The sequence below is a fragment of the Gastrolobium bilobum genome, unplaced genomic scaffold (genome assembly GCF_033153095.1).
Source record: "Gastrolobium bilobum isolate Gb01-03AN ecotype WA unplaced genomic scaffold, APGP_CSIRO_Gbil_v1 utg36412, whole genome shotgun sequence".
NCBI classification, from domain to species: Eukaryota; Viridiplantae; Streptophyta; class Magnoliopsida; order Fabales; family Fabaceae; genus Gastrolobium; species Gastrolobium bilobum.
The window spans coordinates 25415-43948 of NW_026895256.1; the positions used below are offsets into that span (position 1 = coordinate 25415).

At 37.4% G+C, this 18534-nt stretch overlaps 1 pseudogene; it reads left to right on the plus strand.

Moving 5' to 3' along the window:
• Positions 1 to 888: 888 nt before the first annotated feature.
• Positions 889 to 17130, plus strand: LOC133302040 (transcription initiation factor TFIID subunit 4b-like; annotated as a pseudogene).
• The last annotated feature ends 1404 nt before the right edge of the window (positions 17131 to 18534 follow it).

The following is an 18534-nucleotide window of genomic DNA, read 5'->3' on the forward strand; positions in this document are numbered from 1 at the left end:
TCCTATCAACATAAAGTAGTGAAACTTTCTAAACATGCTCCCTTAAATCCAGAAATTCTGGCTTATAATGAATTTTTTTTGGGTAGATCAATCAAATGATTTTTTTTTTTACTTTAAAAACTATTCTTAAAATAAATTTAACAAGCAGTAATTTTTCGATAATTTTAAAACCCTTTTCAAAATTAATTTATCAAATAGATTTTTCTCTTCTTTCTTTGATTCTGAAAATCAATTCTTATATTTCAAAAATTGTATGTTTTGTGAGGGGGAAGGATAATGTAACAATCAATTAGTGTTACTATCAATGTTACTACCAATCGATTTCACTGTTAGATTGATTATATTGATCCAACGGTTATATTTATTTTCATCTTTATATGGTTATAATTTTTCATATTTAATACTTTTTATTTATTTTGATAATAATATTAATTAGTTGTTACAATATCCTATCATTTTTGTGACAAAAAGTTATTCCATTAGTTGGCAGGGACTGAACAAATATTTTTTATTTGGGATAAGTTATTTTATCTACTATTTTTTCTGCTTAACTTTGCCTACAATTTCAAAACACCATTAAATCAGAATCTTAACTAACATTTTTCTTTCTTTCTCTTCTTGAGATTTTAATCTAACACGGTTGGAGAGTAAAAGACAAAAATAGACAGAAAAAAAATAGTAGAAAAAATATCATATCCCTTTTTATTTTATCGTCTCATGATATTTTAACATCAAAAGAACGTAAGGTGGTGTTTGGTTGCGTTCTTTTTCAAACTTTCCTATGTATCCGAAGGAAGCATTCTGGAAAGCACTCGTTTGGTTCCATAGATTTAGTCTAAATCCCCACCAATCCTAATTGCATTGCATTTTGAATATGCAAGTGGAATGATGGTGTTTGGCACTATTCAGAAAGAATTCTTGGAGGTGATTTTTTGTGAAAACCGGCAAAAGCATTTTGTAGACAATATCTCAAACGACCAGTATACCCTCCAAAGACACAAATTTTTTCTTGTTTTGAAGGTAAAGGGTAGAATGTTTGTTTCAAAAAAAATTTAAGACATGGGTATTTTCGTAATAGCATCGTTCTTTTCCATCTATATTTTACCTACAGCCAAACATAGACTTCATAAATATTATCTAATTTTTTCGGTAATATTTTTTTTAACCAAACAACTTTTTTTTTTTTTATAGACAAGGCCCATTCAAGGACAAGCTGGGCAGCAGCACCCTGTAAGGATGCCAACTGTTAGTTCAGGTGCAAGACAATTGAATGATCCCAATGCTTTTGCGCAGATGCATCAGAGAAGTATGAATGCTGCCGCTGACCAATCTCGTATGACTTCTTCAGCTGTCCAAACTGTGGAGAGCAATGCTAGAAAATCTCAGCAATTGGATGTTAAAATAGAATCTCAAGGATTGCGACCTAACAAATTGTCATCTTCCAGTTCCAATGCTGTTAGTCAAGAAACAGAAAGATCATCAGTTTACATACAAGGGTTTAACAAGCAGCAGCAACAACATCAACATCTACATTTCCCATCAGCATATGGAGGTAGTAGTGGTAATTATAACCCTTTTTCTGGGACAACCAGTAGTTCTACTTCATCTATCAAACTGCAACCACATGATTCACATTTGAGTCAAATTCCACATCAAAGCATTGGTTCAAATCACTTAGGTGGGGCAACACAGGGTTTGAATGTGATTGGTATGCCAAAAGTTGAACGGCAGAATTCTTTCAATGATCCCAAGAGACTGCCAGGTGGATCTATGTGTACTGCTGTAAATAATACAGCATCTCAACATACTTCAAATACTCGGCAACCATCAACAAACAAAGAACAAAATTTGGGCTCATTATCATCTGTTTCTTATGTCAAAAAGGAACTTGGTGACTTGTCTACTGAGCAGCAACATAGGCATAATTTGTCTAAATTGCATGGATTGCCTTCTGTTAATTCTGCACAGATCGAGCAGGGTAGTGTGAATCAAGGAACTGTAAAGGATGAGTTTTCAAGAGGTCTTCCAGCATCCACAAGCATGCCACCTACAACCTCTATTAGCTTGCTGCCACTCAATTCTGCTTCCCCTTCTGTGATGATCCGACTAGACCGTAGTGTCTTGGTAAGTTTGAGACTGATATACATGATTTTGTCTAAGATACAATGGCTAAAATTTTCTGGATTATATAGTATCCAAATTTATCTTTGTTTTCTTGGGCAGTATGCATCCCTTAGTGCTACGTCATGTTGAATGTAAATTTATGAAACATTAATTCTCTCTATGTGTTCAGGAAATTTCATTATGTTTGTTAATTTGTTTATAGCAAATAATCTTTTTCACTTATTGCTCTGTGAAACTTTTTGTATCCTAGTTTTGAGTACGCACAGATAGTTCTCAATCCCCTTCCCCTGTCCCTTTTTTTTTTGGGTAGAGTATTAACTTTACTTTAATGTGGAACTAGGTATCCAAGAATGGATAAGAAGAATTCTGAAATTTCTTTATTGTCAATATTCAAGCAAAAGGTTTCAAAGTTGTGAAAAGGGAGATATTTTTGGCCCTCCACAAGAACTTACCCCTCCCAAAAAAAAAGGGTGATAACCAAACTGGAAATAAAGTGGGATAAGAGTATATCTACCACTTGAAAAAGGGTATTCTGATATATTTTAGAATTGTAAATAATGTGTACAAGGGATTCTCTATTTATAGAGAATATGTGACCTACTTTTAACCTAAAGGCCTTGGCCCAATACAACAAAGGGCTTGGCCCAATACAACAATAAACTAAATAATAACTAAATCAATATTATTTACAACACTCCCCCTCAAGCTGAGGAATAGATATTTATCATTCCCAGCTTGCTAGTAAGTTCTTGAAATCTGTCTGAAGGAAGCCCCTTTGTTAATAGATCAGCTAATTGACGCCCAGTGGGAATGTATGGAGTGGTAATCAACCCGCTATCAAGTTTCTCTTTGATGAAATGGCGGTCGACCTCAATATGTTTAGTCCGATCATGTTGAACTGGATTATGAGCTATACAAATAGCGGACTTATTATCACATAGCAGCTTCATAGGTCCCTCACATTTTATTTTGAGATCATCAAGTACAATTTTCAGCCACAGTAACTCACAAATGCCTTGAGCCATAGCTCGAAATTCAGCTTCTGCACTTGATCTGGCAACCACATCTTGTTTCTTACTTCTCCATGTCACCAAGTTACCGCAAAGAAACATGCAATAACCAGTGGTAGAACGACGGTCAGTCATGGATCCAGCATAATCAGCATCTGTGTAGACTTCTAAAGATAGATTGCCATCACGTCGGAATAACAATCCTTTACCAGGAGTACCTTTAAGATACTGGAGAATTCTCTCTACAGCCTGCATGTGTTTTTCCTTTGGATTGTGCATAAACTGACTGACAACACTAACAGCATAAGCTAGGTCTGGTCTAGTATGGGCCAGATATATCAATTTCCCAACTAGCCGTTGATATTGTCCTTTATCAACTGGAGGACTCTCTTCTTCATAGCCCATCTTGTGATTCTGCTCAATAGGAGTATTAGAGGGTTTACACCCGAGCTTTCCTGCTTCTTTGAGAAGATCAAGAACATATTTCCTTTGGCTGATAAAAATTCCTTTGCTTGAATGAGCTACTTCTATCCCTAGGAAATATCTCAGTTTCCCAAGGTCTTTGACTTCGAACTCAGAGGCAAGCCGTGTCTGCAGAATCTGTCTCTCCACAAAATCATTACCTGTGATAATAATATCATCAACATATACAAGGAGCACAGTAAGCTTCCCGTTTTGGGAGTGCTTAAAGAAAAGAGTGTGATCTCCTTGACTCTGTCTATATCCTAAGGTCATCATAACCTTAGTAAACCTCCCAAACCAAGCACGAGGTGACTGCTTCAATCCATACAAGGCCTTTTTTAATCGACAAACTTTATTTTCCCCCTTCACAGAATCAAAACCAGGCGGGATTTCCATGTAGACTTCTTCTTCTAACTCACCATTGAGGAAAGCATTTTTCACATCAAATTGATTTATATCCCAATTGTAATGGGCAGCAAGGGACAACAAGATTCTCACTGTATTCATTTTTGCAACTGGAGCAAAGGTTTCTTCATAATCAATGCCATAGGTTTGAGTGTAACCTTTGGCGACTAATCGAGCCTTGTATCTCTCAAGAGTGCCATCAGAATTATATTTTAGGGTATAAACCCATCTGCACCCTACTGCTTTCTTTCCGTTGGGTCTATCAATAACCTCCCATGTTTTATTTTTCTCCAACGCATTCATCTCCTCTTGCATGGCTTGAGCCCAATTCCCATCTCTCAAAGCTTCATGTACTGATTTTGGGATTGAAGTAGAATCTAGTGCTGAAACAAAGCTTTTGTGCTGCACAGAAAGATTAGCAGAGGAAACAAAATGGGAGATAGGGTATTGAGTACAAGAGGGACAGGAAGAACAAGATTTCTTGGAACAAGATCTTTTTCCTTTTCTTAAAGCAATGGGTAAATCATCAGAAGCAGTAGTAATGGGTAAGTCATCAGAAGTATCATGATCAGAAATATGAGATTCAGGACTTACCAGTGGTTCAGACGATTGAGGTTGCTGTTGAGGCAATGTGGGCTGTTTCCTTCTTTGATATACCAATTCAGGTGTTACAATCTTCCGTATCTCTTGTGTACTTGATGTATCAGTCATAGGAGGATCAGTCACAGACACATTAGGAACAGGAACAAGAGGAAGAGACACTGACACAGGTGAAGGAGTAGACACTGAAGTTTCAAAGAAGGAAGGTGATGAGTCTTCTGGTGAATCATTCTCCCCCTGAAGATGAGGACCTTGGAAAAAGGACTCAGATTCCTGAAATGTAACATCCATAGAAACAAAAAATTTCCGACTTCCAGGGTGATAACACTTGTAGCCCTTCTTATCAGGAGCATATCCAAGGAAGACACATTTAAGAGCCCTAGGATCCAACTTACTGCGATGCTGTTTATGAATATGAACAAAGACAACACACCCAAACACTCGAGGAGGAAGACTTTGCAAAGTTGGAATAGAAGAAAAAAAAGAAGTCATGGAGTGAATAGGACTTACATGATCGAGAACCCGAGTGGGTAGACGATTGATCAAGAATGCTGCAGTAAGAATGGCATCTCCCCAATAGCATTTGGGTACATGTGTTTGAAACAATAAGGCACGAGCAACTTCAAGAAGGTGACGATTTTTCCTTTCAGCAACCCCATTTTGTTGAGGGGTGTCTACACATGTAAGTTCATGAATCATACCTTGATTTTGTATAAATTGGGAAAAAGAGTGATTGACATATTCAGTACCATTATCTGTCCTTAGTCTTTTGATTTTTTTACAAAATTGAGTCTCAATCATTTTATAAAATTGAAAGAACAGTTTTGGTACCTCAGACTTTTCATGCATTAAGTAAACCCAAGTTACACGAGTGCAATCATCAATAAAAGAAACAAACCATTTATTTCCAGAAGAATGAGAGACCTTAGAAGGACCCCAAACATCAGAATGAATAAGATCAAAAGGTTCAACACTTTTAGTAATACTAGAAGGGAAAGACACACGATGATGCTTAGCAAACTCACAAACATCACAATGATAAGACTCAACAGACTTAGACAAAAACAAAGACGGAAATAAAGACTTGAGTAAACTAAATGGAGGATGTCCCAAGCGCTTATGATGAAGCCAAATCAGAGAATCAGCAGTTGACTGGCCATGTGACAGTAAGATGTGATCCTTAACATGAGTTGCAGGAGATTGTGACACCAAATAATACAGCCCACCTTGCTCTTTAGCACCCCCAATCGTCTTCCCTGTGGCGAGATCCTGAAAAACACAGTGAGTAGGAAAGAAGGTTACAGTGCAATTTAAATCTTTTGTAATTTTATGAATAGAAAGAAGATTAGTAGAAAGTTTAGGGACATGAAGAGCATCTTTGAGATGTAAGGAAGGCTGTAATTTTATGTTACCAGAACCCGCAACTGATGTATGGGAGCTATCAGCTACGGCTATCGTATGAGTGCCAATGGTAGGGTTATAAGAAACAAAGGGGTCAGCACAACAAGCCATATGATCAGTAGCACCAGAATCAACAACCCAAGAATGTTTAAAATCAATACATGAAGTAAGAAAAGAAGAAATTTTGGAGCTCATACCAGTCATAGCCAAATCACTAGTACCAGATGGCTTACTCAGAGAATCAAGTATGGTTCGAAGTCGTTCCAACTCATCTGGACGAAATGCAGGTTGGGTCTCATTAGGTGTAGGAGCTATATCAGAAGAAGTAAAATGCGCTTGACCATGCATCCTTGCCATCTTTTCTAAGACAGTTTGTTTTCCATGGAGGCGATAGCATAGATCCTTGATATGACCTGTTCTTTTACAATAAGAACACCAGCGATCATCTTTCTTAGGTCTAGAAGATGCTCCATCAGAATATTTTGGAAAGGAACTCCTGTAAGTAGAACCATCTTTTTTTGTTGAAATCATAGCAGACCCATCAGTGGGTTTAGAAGCAGCACCATCTTTTGATGATAACATGACAGATTTATCAGGGTTCATCATAACACCCCGACGATTCTCCTCTCCCCGAACAGTATTGAAAACAGCAGAAAGGGATGGAAAAGTTTCTTTGCCAAGTATCTGAACCCGAATAGGATCATACTCGGAATTCAAACCAGCAAGAAAATCAAAAATACGCTCATTTTCTACCTCCTTGGCTAAAGCAGTAGCATCTGCAGTACATTTCATCTTCAAACTCTGAAATTGATCAAGTTCAGTCCATAACTCCTTCAAGGTGCCATAGTACTCAGTCACGGATAAAGAATCTTGTTTTGTAGTGAATATTTTATTGCGCAATTCATAGCGCGCAGCCATATCCTGTTTCAAGGAATAAGTGGAGCGGACAGTTTCCCAAATCTCCATAGCAGAAGACAAGAACATACAATGACGACCCACTTCAGGAGTCATCGAATTCCACAACCAAGTCATGATAAGAGAATCCTCATTATCCCAAACAACAAAATCGGGATCCGTGGCAGCAGGAGCAGGGCCATCAAGATGAGCAATCTTATTGCGACTCTTGATGGTAGTACGAATGAACTGAGACCATGACAAATAATTTGATCCGTCAAATCGATAACTCTGATGTAGATTTGGAAGATCATTGTGACCAAGAGGGGTCACCACAGATGAGGTAGAATTTTTTTCAGATAAGTTTAGAGTTGAATCACCGTCGGAAGCGGCCATACTGCAAAACAACTCAAGGAATAGTACCAAGAAGCCAAAAAATCACGAAAAATTACCAAACGAGGTCCGATCAAAGAGGTGAGCACAGATCCAGAACGAGCTTGGAGAGTCGGTCAAGACTGCACCGGTCCGCAGCCAATAGCAACCGTCACGCGCCGGTGAAGCTGGCGGCGCGTGAGATTCACGCGCAGGGAAAGAAGCGGCGCGTGGAGGCGCGTCTGACGTCCGATCGGGCTGGGCTTTTCAGGCGAAGGTCGTCCAAGGGTTGCGAACCTATCTGGGGCTGATCGGAGTTGAATGGTCGCCAAAAAGAAGGTCAATCGCGATGAACAGTGTTCTTGGTTAGTGAAAAACGCTTCTGTTTGGAGGTGGCGTGGAACGGTTCAGTTTGGGGTCTTGTTATTGAGGAAGATGAGAGAAAAACAAAGAGAAGCAGTGATCTCTCGGTCCAAGAGGTCCCTGGAAAATTTTTCCGTTGGCGGCTGATGGCAGCGAGAGATGGAAAACAAAAAAAGGGTTTCGTAGGCGCGGAAGCAGAGCCCTCAAGATCGAGAGCTCTGATACCAACTTGAAAAAGGGTATTCTGATATATTTTAGAATTTTAAATAATGTGTACAAGGGATTCTCTATTTATAGAGAATATGTGACCTACTTTTAACCTAAAGGCCTTGGCCCAATACAACAAAGGGTTTGGCCCAATACAACAATAAACTAAATAATAACTAAATCAATATTATTTACAACACTACCTAAACAAAGGAATCCCTAACTTAAAATTCCCCAATTTAAAAAACCACAAAAACCCTTCTCAAAATCAGTTTTCTTATAAATTTTAACTAGTCCACATATAATGCAACTGTGTTTATATTTATATATCGATATATATATATATATATATATATATATATATATTCTCCATGTAAGTTGTAGATATATTGCCTCTATATATGGTAAGGCCTTTCTCTTAAACTTCACAGTTCAAAATGGTTTTTTGACACTATATATGGCATCCATAAAATACATGATATACTAGTGTCAAGCAAACCAACTTAAGAATCAAATTTCGTCCTATTTTTTTTTTTTTTTATTAACTATAATTGTGGAGCTGTTTATATATTCCCTTTGATCTTTACTAGATCGTAATTTTTTAGAGTTGTTTAGGATTAGTAACCTGTTACTTAGTTAATTTCATTAGTTCCATTCTAGGGGTGTTTTGATAATTTTCGCATTCATAGATGATAGTCTTTATTCGGGCTTGGGTTTATGTTACTTATATGCCAATGGTTCTTATTTTGTTGTCCAAATTTTTGTCATTTGTCAGACAGCACTAAAAATTGATATTTTTGAAACCTCCATTATCCGTGCATGTAGGATTGGAAATGACTGAGTGGAGCTGAGCTAGTGCTCTTTCACTTTTATCTCAGTTCACTATTTGTTCGTGTTCTGTGTGCTAATTTTCTAAGCTCATGCTTGGCTCAAGTTAGAGTCAAGAGCTACTTGAGCTGGCTCAATGAGCTCAATCGGGTTGAGCCAAGTGAACTCACAACATTAAATGAGCCAATTGGGTTTTAAAAAAGAGTTCCATATTGCATAAAACTGGTTCTATACGTATAATATACTGCCATATTGAAATCAACACTCATGGACCAAAAAATAATGTTTTGTAATATTCTTGTGTTAAAAACTTTGAAGATATGTTTATTATGCTACTTCATGAGCAAATGAGTTGAGCACTAACTAACTCATGCTTATCTTATATTTAAAGTCAACCATATATTCTAGCTCATGCTCAATTCTTTTGCTCATGAGCTTAGCTTATTGAGCCAAAATAGAGTTGAGTCATGAGTCACCTGTAAATGCCTTGAATCATTTTCATCCCTGCTTACTTGAATTCGCAGCAGAATAGGACCCGTCAACCCTGAATTTCCAATTTTGTTAGCCTTGAGATTTGGCTCTGTACCCCACCTTTTGTTTGCAAAGTTGCTCTTTTAGAATAGTGGGTCGTATTGATTGTATACAACTATAAATATATGTACTGCTGTGTAAATAAATCAATTCAGTTTTCACTCTGGACAATTCTGTAACGCCTGGCAACTTGCAAGGATCAACGATTTTTCCCACACACTAACACGAGACTTTTCAGCATGCTTTGTCCTCACTCGTACACTTCCCGGGAAAACTTCCCAAGAGGTCACTCATCTCAGAATTGCCCCAAGTCAAGCACGCTTAACTATGGTGTTCTTCTGTTCCGGGTTACCGAAAAGTAGATGCATCTTGTTAGTATAGGTAGTACCAATTGATTCTTATAAGCTATTCTCAACTGTACCGTCCCATATCAGCACAGTCTCTGGAATCCCTCTCTTTCAGGTATTGATTTGATTCATTTATGTACCCCCGTCGCTGGAAGCCTGCCAGGAGTCGCTTCTTCCCATGCCCTTTCACATCGGCGATCACTCCCCGCCCTCGTTAGCGCCCAGGACGTTACATGCCCACCAACTTCCGCCTGGTTCGTCCTTGAACCATACCGTACTAGAAGAGAGATCCTGCTCTGATACCACCTGTAACGCCTGGCAACTTGCAAGGATCAACGACTGTCCCCACACACTAACACGAGACTTTTCAGCATGCTTTGTCCTCACTCGCACACTTCTCGGGAAAACTTCCCAGGAGGTCACCCATCCCAGAATTGCCCCAAGTCAAGCACCCTTAACTATGGAGTTCTTCCGTTCCGGGCTACCGAAAAGTAGATGCATCTTGTTAGTATAGGTAATACCAATTAATTCTTATAAGCTATTCTCAACTGTACCGTCTCATACCAGCACAGTCTCTGGAATCCCTCTCATTTAGGTGTTGATTCGATTCATTTATGTACCCCCGTCGCCGGAAGCCTGCCAGGAGCCGCTCCTTGTCCATGCCCTTTCGCACTGGCAATCATTCCCTGCCCTCGTCAGCGCTCGGGATGTTACAAATTCAGAGGAATTTCCTTTTCTCTCTCTGCACTTTCTCTCATATTTTCTCATACTTTCTCGGAAAATTCTGATTTCATTACATGTTTATAGTGATATCTTTAAATTTGTTCTTGTATAATTTCCTTAGCCCCACTTCTGAATATGATCAATTAAGCTCTCAGATCCCATCAAATGCTTCTGGAATTAGAGCAAGGATACCTCTTAAAAAGCCTTCGGTTGGCCAGAAAAAACCACTTGAAGCACTTGGTTCCTCACCTCCTCCTCCAAGGTTATATATGTCTTACTCTACCGGATCATTATTCACTTATTTTTTGGGTTAACTTCATAATTTCCAACTCTTTTGGTTTATGCATACTGTGCCTGTTATTGTACAGTAAGAAACGAAAAGAATCTGGGGTATCTGTATAACAAAGCATTGAGCAACTTAATGATGTCACTGCTGTTAGTGGAGTTGATCTTAGGGTATGATACTTTGTCGTGTTGAACTAAGCCAGATAGCTCAATAAGCAGGAAATGTTTACTCTTCTATTTCAAAATCTGGAGTCATTTCCAATGTTTCTCTCTTTTACAGGACCAAGAAGAGCAGTTATTTTCAGGGCCCAAAGAGGACAGTCGAGTTTCAGAAGCATCTCGAAAAGCTGTGCAAGAAGAAGAAAGGCTGATCTTGCAGAAAAAGTTAATTGACCTTAGTTAGTTTTCTATTCATGCCATACCATTTTCCATATGTTTTAGTTATTTCCTTTTGAGCTTATCAGGATATGTACTCGGCCTTATACCTGTTTTATGTTGTTACTCTTGTAGTGGCCAAGTGTGGCATGAAGGGTATGAGCAATTATGTGGATAAATTCTTGTCACTGGTGAGATTCAAGAAAATTTTCACTTTTCATTTTTTGTAGGTTTGCATGTAATCATCTTATGACTGAAGGTAAATGTTCAGTGTGAGGAAAGGATGCGTGGACTGATAAGTAACCTGATTAGACTGTCAAAACCGGTCAGTTATTTTCCCTAGCTCCTTGTACGACTTGTCTTTCATAGTTGTATAATTTTCTTACAAGAATTTTCCTACTAGCGGGTTGATTTTGAGAGCACAAGACATTGGACTGTTGTCACCTCAGATATTTGCCAGCAAGGGATGAGTGGGAGAAAAAACAGGCAGAAGCTGAGAAGCTTCGGAAGCTAAATGGATTGAGTTCCAAATGTTGAAATTGTGTTGAGTTACTAATAGAGATATTTTGGGAAGAGAGATTTTGTATTGATTAACCAAAGAAAATATAATGCAATAGAAGAAAAGAGCTAGCTCCCAGATTTGAGGAATCCCTTAAGCCCCTGGCTCATGTGGCAGATATTCAAAAAAGTCTAGATATATTCCCCTATGATCCTACGATATTTCTATTTATAGAGAAAAAACCATAACAGAGAACAGTAAGGATATACATAAAATTAATTACTTATCCTAAATAGGAGATAAAGATAACAATTATCTTATCTCCTTATCCTAAGTAATAACTTTAGAGTAAACACCCTTTTTAGTCCCTGGCAATATCTACGAAGTCCTTTTCAGTCCCTGGCAATAAAAAAGGACCAAATTGGTCCCTGAAAGTACAAGAAAAGAGCCACTCTACATATTTGGGAGTTGACATAAGGACTAACATGGCCCTTTTTTTATAATTTCAGGGACCAATTTAGTCCTTTTTTATTGCCAGGGACTAAAAAGGACTTCGTAGATATTGACAGGGACTAAAAAGGGTGTTTACTCATAACTTTATAACAACTTATTTTCTTATCTTAAATTCTCTCCCCTCTAACTAACTACTAATACTGATATAGGCTGAAGGAAAATTGAAAACTAACTAATTATCCTATCAGTTACTGTTGTAAATATTAATATTATTTATTTATTTATTATTTGTTGTATTGGGCTTAGCCCATTAGATCAAGTATTCTAGGTCTTGTATTCTCTATAAATAGAGAACCTTTGTACAAAGTATTTACACAATTCTATAATATATCAGAATACCTTTTTCAAGTTGGTGTCAGAGCTCTCGATTCTGAGGGTTCTGCTTCCGCAAATCACCATCTTTAAAAACCAACTCTATTTGCCTCTCGCCGCCACAAAGCCGTCGCCGGAAAAAAAATTTCGGGGACCTTTTGGACTGTGAGGACCCCTGTTTCACTCCGTTTTCTTAGATCTATCATTCTACGGAGGTTACTTTTTCATCAGACTACTGGAACAGCTCAAAAAAAAAAAAAAAAAACGCGGTACTGTTCAAAAAAAATATATATATTCCTGCTTGTTTTTTTCTCTCTTCTCCATGGATCAGCTTAAACCCGCTATTGATAATATGTGTAAGCCATATGACCGTTCTTTGATCTTATCTGGTAAGAACACACGTTCTACATCTCTTCTTGCTTCTTGCACTGATTTTAAAACCTCATGGATTTTGGATTCTGGTGCAACTGATCATATGGCTTGTCGTACTGAGTTGTTTTGTTCTTATCACCCTACTGTTGGTAGTTATACTATATCCGTAGCTGATGGATCCCATAAATCAGTTATTGGTTCTGGTAACATTCAAATTCAACCTTCCTTGTTTCTTAAGAATGTCCTTTATGTTCCTCAGCTTTCTACTAATCTTATCTCCACTCAAAAACTTACAAATGATTTGAATTGTTCTATCACATTTTTTCCTTCTCATTGTGTTATTCAGGATCTTACCACGAAGAAGACAATTGGAGTTGCTAATGAACAGGATGGGTTGTATCATCTCCTTCCAGACCATGCTAGCAAAAATCAGTTATTAATGACACGTCATCCTTCTGCTGCAGAGTCTATGATTTGGCTCCATCACAAGTGTCTGGGCATCCACCATTTAGTCTTTTGAAGTCTATGTTCCCCTCTCTGTTTCTCAATAAGTCGGTTGAGACCTTTCATTGTGATGTTTGTGAATTTGTAAAACACCATCGAGTGTCATTTCCTTCTAGCATTATTAAAAGCAAGGAACCTTTTTCTCTTATCCATTCTGATGTTTGGGGCCCTTCTAAAGTGCACAGTGTTTTAGGTGCAAGGTGGTTTGTTTCTTTTATTGACGATTGTACTCGGGTAACATGGATATACTTGATGAAAAACAAGTCTGAAGTACCAGAGATATTTATTCGGTTTCATCACATGGTTGAGACTCAGTTTGGTAAAGGTATTAAAAGACTCAGATCTGATAATGGTACTGAGTACGTCAATCAACGCCTGTCACAATTCATTTCAGACAGAGGTATGATTCATGAGCTCACATGTGTTGATACCCCTCAACAAAACGGGGTTGCTGAAAGGAAAAATCGTCACCTTCTTGAAGTTGCTAGAGCACTACTTTTCCAGACATCTGTACCTAGTTCTTATTGGGGAGAAGCAGTGTTAGCTGCAACTTTTTTGATCAACCGTTTACCTTCACGGATCCTTAACAATATAAGTCCTATTCATTTCATGACTTCCTTCTTTCCTTCTGTTCCCATATTGCAGAGCCTTCCACCAAAAGTATTTGGATGTGTTGCCTTTGTCCATGTTCATAAACAACATCGGAGTAAGTTGGATCCTAGGGCTCTTAAGTGTGTCTTCCTTGGTTATACCCCTTATAAAAAAGGGTACAAGTGTTATCATCCACCAAGTCGAAAAATTTTTGTTTCTATGGATGTCACCTTTCAAGAATCTGAATCTTATTTCCTGGGTCCTCATCGTCAGGGGGAGAACAGTTCTTCAGAAGACTCGTCCCCTTCCTTCTTTGAGCCTGGATCAGTCTTCTCTCTACCTAGTGTATCTGCTCCTGGTGTGTCAGAACCTTCAAATACACCTGAGATACGGAAAATTTTGACACCTAAATTGGTATATCAGAGGAGGAAACAACCCATACTGTCTCACCAGCAACCTCAATCGTCTGAACCACTGGTAAGTCCTGAATCTCCTGTTTCTTCTGAGTCTCTTGTTTCTCCTGAATCTCATATTTCTGATCATGATGTTAATATTTCTGATGAGTTACCCATTAATGTTGATTCTGATGATTTGCCCATTGCTCTTAGAAAAGGAAAAAGATCTTGTCACAAGAAAACTTGTTCCTCCTGTCCCTCTTGTACTCAATACCCTATCTCCCGCTTTGTTTCCTCTGCTAATCTTTCTGTGCAGCACAAAAGCTTTGTTTCAGCACTAGATTCTATTGCAATTCCAAAATCAGTACATGAAGCCTTGAAAGATGGGAATTGGGCTCAAGCCATGCAAGAGGAGATGAGTGCGTTGGAGAAAAATAAAACATGGGAGGTTATTGATAGACCCAACTGAAAGAAAGCAGTAGGGTGCAGATGGGTTTATGCCCTGAAATATATTTCTGATGGCACTCTTGAGAGATACAAGGCTCGATTAGTCGCCAAAGGTTACACTCAAACCTATGGCATTGATTATGAAGAAACCTTTGCTCCAGTTGCAAAGATGAATACGGTGAGAATCTTGTTATCCCTTGTTGCCCATTACAATTGGGATATAAATCAATTTGATGTGAAAAATGCTTTCCTCAATGGTGAGTTAGAAGAAGAAGTCTACACGGAAATCCCGCCTGGTTTTGATTCTGTGAAGGGGAAAATAAAGTTTGTCGATTAAAAAAGGCCTTGTATGGATTGAAGCAGTCACCTCGTGCTTGGTTTGGAAGGTTTACTAAGGTTATGATGACCTTAGGATACAGACAGAGTCAAGGAGATCACACTCTTTTCTTCAAGCACTCCCAAAATGGGAAGCTTACTGTGCTCCTTGTATATGTTGATGATATTATTATCACAGGTGATGATTTTATGGAGAGACAGATTCTGCAGACACGACTTGCCTCTGAGTTCGAAGTCAAAGACCTTGGGAAACTGAGATATTTCCTAGGGACAGAAGTAGCTTATTCAAGCAAAGGATTTTTTATCAATCAGAGGAAATATGTTTTGGATCTTCTCAAAGAAGCAGGAAAGCTCGGGTGTAAACCCTCTAATACTCCTATTGAGCAGAATCACAAGATAGGCTTTGAAGAGGAGAGTCCTCCAGTTGATAAAGGACAATATCAACGGCTAGTTGGGAAATTGATATATCTGGCTCATACTAGACCAGACTTAGCTTATGTTGTTAATGTTGTCAGTCAGTTTATGCATGATCCAAAGGAGAAACACATGCAGGCAGTGGAGAGAATTCTTCAGTATCTTAAAGCTACTCCTGGTAAAGGACTGTTATTCCGGCGAGATGGCAATCTCTCTTTAGAAATCTACACTGATGCTGATTATGCTGGATCTGTGACGGACCGTCGTTCTACCACTAGTTATTGTATGTTTCTTTGTGGTAACTTGGTGACATGGAGAAGTAAGAAACAAGATGTGGTTGTCAGATCAAGTGCAGAGGCTGAATTTCGAGCCATGGCTCAAGGCATTTGTGAGTTACTATGGGTGAAAATTATACTTGATGATCTCAAAATAAAATGTGAGGGACCAATGAAGCTGCTATGTGATAATAAGTCAGCTATTTGTATAGCTCATAATCCGGTTCAACATGATCGGACTAAACATATTGAGGTCGACCGCCATTTCATCAAAGAGAAACTTGATAGCGGGTTGATTACCATACCCTACATTCCCACCGGGCGTCAATTAGCTGATGTATTGACAAAGGGACTTCCTTCAGATAGATTTCAAGAGCTTACTAGCAAGCTGGGAATGATAAATATCTATTCCTCAGCTTGAGGGAGAGTGTTGTAAATATTAATATTATTTATTTATTTATTATTTGTTGTATTGAGCTTAGCCCATTAGGTCAAGTATTCTAGGTCTTGTATTCTCTATAAATAGAGAACCTTTGTACAAAGTATTTACACAATTCTATAATATATCATAATACCTTTTTCAAGTGTTCCTGACAAGATAAAGGCCTTTTTCATGCCCATTTCTTGTGCATACATGTGTTTCGTATATTTGCATTTGAAACTTGTGTGCCTATTGATTAAATGCTATTTTCAAATATAGATGGAGAGCAATATTGGAGTTGATGGTGACAAGGAGAAGGATGATGGTTGTTCTGAATCAACAAAGGTATTTATGCCATTCTTATGTTTCACCTTTATCAAAATTGAATTTTTTTTTCTTTTATTTAATTTGAAGTTAATGAATTGTGTGTGTAATGTGATCACACAAGACTTTTTTTTTTCATATTTTCATGTTTGTTACAACTAGTATAAATTAAAGTAATTAATATAGATAACACCATAAGTAATAAATGAATACTCACTCCAAAATTTTGATGAATGAGCAGTCGTGACTTTCTTGAAATATCTCATGCAATAAATAAATTTGACTTTATTCCATGCAATTAATTAATACATAATTAATGTGTAGTTAAACAAGCACGACAGTTCTTTCAATGATGATGGAGAGGATGCACACGATGCCCAGGGTAACAACACACACATGCCGAATGCTGACCAGGAGGATGCTTCTCATGCTTCTGATATTATGCTTGCAACAGATTTTGTTGTTGATGAAGATGCAGATGATCCTCCTCCTCCTCCAGCTAATCCACAGGGATACTCCTCTCATGATGTCATGATTTTCCTACAGCAGATGCATCGAGATGTGACCCATAGACTGGATCGCATGGACGGGCGCTTCATTGACTTAGAGGCACGCATCACTAGGATAGAGACCATATTGGATCAAATGAGTAGCACATATATAACATAGATTGTCATGTTGAGAGCTTTATGATTGCATAGACAGATGTTTCTCCCATTTTTGAAGATCCTGACTATGAGGACCTTGCTGCACCTGATGATGTAGCAGATGATGGTGTTAAGGACATGACATTTGATTAGACTTGGATTGTTTGTTTTTTGTTGTTATTTTCCTTTCCTAGTTAGGTTTTGTATTTTGGACTTTTCTTAGTTTCCATCGTTGTTGTCAAAAACTAATCTAAAAGTGTATAAATAGTAGAAACGCACTGTAAAAACGGTCCTCATTCAAATTGGATAAAAACGCCGCGTAGAAACGTAAAAATGGTAGAAATGTAACTGTTTATGTTTTTACCATTTTTTCTTAAACTTAATTTTTTTTTTTAAAAGGCTTTAATATTTTTGCAATGAATATAGATAAGTTATCTACATTCGCTTTCAAAACGACGTCGTTTTGGATTAAAAAATTAAAAAATTATAATGAAAATGACTATTATAACCCTGAAATAAATTATAACTACAAAAATACCTTGATTTCTGTCTCAAAACGACGTCGTTTTGGGTTCAATATAAATAAGTTATCTACTTTGACGGTAGAAAAAGTGAACCTTTTTAAAAACCTATTTTCCATTTTGTTAAATTCAATTTTCTCTTTTTGCGTTTTTAAACTTATGTCTTATATAGTTATGTGATTTGTATTTTTATTTTTTTTGGTAAACTGTGATTTGTATCTTTTAAATATGAAGTTATTTATTAAATTTTGAGTACTGATTTATGTGATTTTTTGGGGGGTTTATATTTCTCCAGTCGCCTGACGTCCAACAATCAAATAGTTACCATATATATATATATATATATATGGAAAAATATTTCTTCGGCAACTTGAGATAAGTTTATCTCCGGTCACTCCAAAATTACGTTTTTTGTTTATTTATTTTCTTATATTAATTGATTCACCTTTGATTGGTTATGATTCTATTTTTCTCTCTCTTTCTTTATTACCATTGATCCATCTTTGTACGGTTATAATTTAGTAGCCGAAGATAAAATTATCTCCGGTAGCTTGAGAAATGATAATCTCATATATATATATATATATATATATATATATATATATATATATATATATGATAAATTATTCTGCTTACTCTTATTTTACCTACCTTTGCGTATCCCTTTCATTACCGTTCGATTACGATCTCATCCAACGGTCGATATTTGCGATATAAAATAAACTCTCTTTTTTCCTTCTTTCTTCTCACTTCTTCACACACCCTTTCTATCTCCTTCCCTTTCTCTCTTCCTCGACGACCAAACCGGCCAAGCTGTTCGAAATGTTAAGCCGTTAATACGTTTTAAAATTCTCTCCTCTGCCAAAACTAATTTGCTATTACAGTGCACGAAAGGCAATACTGTTTATGTGGACTTTAAAAAAAAAAATATTGAGTACATGAAAAACCTAAAAAAAAGTATACTATTGAATGGATAAAGGTGTAGCAAGATAAAGGTGCACACCAAAGGACGGTGCTGCAATTTCCAAATCCTTTT